At 44.1% G+C, this 1,477-nt stretch overlaps 1 pseudogene; it reads left to right on the top strand.

Moving 5' to 3' along the window:
• The first annotated feature begins 275 nt into the window (after positions 1-275).
• Positions 276-1,234, top strand: LOC100958690 (annotated as a pseudogene).
• The last annotated feature ends 243 nt before the right edge of the window (positions 1,235-1,477 follow it).

Raw genomic sequence — 1,477 nt, 5'->3', positions numbered from 1 at the left:
AGCCCTAGGATAGTGCATAGTACACAGGTGGCACTCAAAGAAGACTTGGTTGGAGTCGAACGTGTATCTAGGAAGCGGTAGGACGCTGACACGAAGGGTTGCTCAGCAGGCCGGGCAGTTGCTGGCTTTGGGTCTCAGGGCCGTCCTGCCAGGGGGCTCTCTGCACCTGTGCCCACCTGACCACGGTCGCCACTGGTTCTCCCAGTGCGGCCCTGGGCTGGGCTGCAGTACTGCCTGGGGGTCTGGGCAATCCACAGGCAGCAGCAAGGGTCAAGATGACAGATTACAGCAAGGAGCAACGCAATGAGCTAGAGGCTCTGGAGTCCATCTACCCCTACTCCACAGCTTGATTACACATTGAGCCAACTCTTCTAACAACTAATTTTCCAAAGTATGAATGGTCTCTCCTGATGCCACATTCTCTTTCGGCAGTGCTTCACTTGACAAGGTCCTGCTAAGTGTTAGCAGAAAAGCCACCCACCTTCACTATTACTGGGACATCTAGGCTGGAGAAAATGATGATACTGTCCAGATCATCCTCAAGTTTACATACAGTGAAAAGGACCCAGATGAAGCTTCCCTTTATGAAATATTCTCCCAGGAATATTTAAAAGATAATGATATTTCAGACATTGTAAAATTATGAGCATTACAGCTGAAGAAAATCTTGGTGTGGCAATGATCTTTAGGGACAGATGTGCAAGAAAAAATTAAATTGAAATAGTAGATAAGATAAAAACTAGAAAGAGAGGAAGAAAAGAAACAGAATGAAAAAGAAACAGAAGATGCTGAGAAGCAATTATGCCATGGCATGCCTGTTACAACTGAGACTTTCTTAAATTGGAAAGTTTAAGATGCAGAACTTTTGGAAATTAAAAAGAAATGCATGAAACAGGAGCAAGTAGGAAAGAATAAATTAGTTGGGAAACAGTTATTCGAAACAGATCATAATCTGAACACATCTGATATCCAGTTTTTGGAGGACGCCAGTAGCAATGTGAAAGTAGGTGAGTCCTTGGTCCAGGACATGGATGACTTGGAGCTGGAGGAGGATGAGGACGATCCAAACTGTAACCCTGCTGACCTGGGGAGTGACCAGGTTACTAAAGGACCATCCCCATCTGTAGAGAGGCTTGACTGCCACACAATCTCTGGGGTTTTGATTTTCCTTTCTTCTTTTTCTAAGAAAAAAAAAAATTTCAGGACAGTATCTTCTGATAGCTTTCATTATTGAACTTAATAAACTGACCTTAAAATTTCAAAGAAAAAAAAGAAAAAAAAAAAGACTTGGCTCAGTGCCTGTAGCTCAGTGATTCAGGGCGCAGCCACATACATTATGGCTGTTGGGTTGGATCCCAGCCTGGGCCTCCTAAACAACAATTGCAACAACAACAACAATAACAACAAAATAGCAAGGTGTTGTGGCAGGTTCCTGTACTCCCGTCTACTCTGGAGGCTGAGGCAAGAGAATCACTTG

This window comes from Otolemur garnettii, unplaced genomic scaffold (assembly GCF_000181295.1).
Source record: "Otolemur garnettii isolate 467f Iridium unplaced genomic scaffold, OtoGar3 scaffold00020, whole genome shotgun sequence".
NCBI classification, from domain to species: Eukaryota; Metazoa; Chordata; class Mammalia; order Primates; family Galagidae; genus Otolemur; species Otolemur garnettii.
This window is presented reverse-complemented; position numbering and strand designations above follow the sequence as displayed.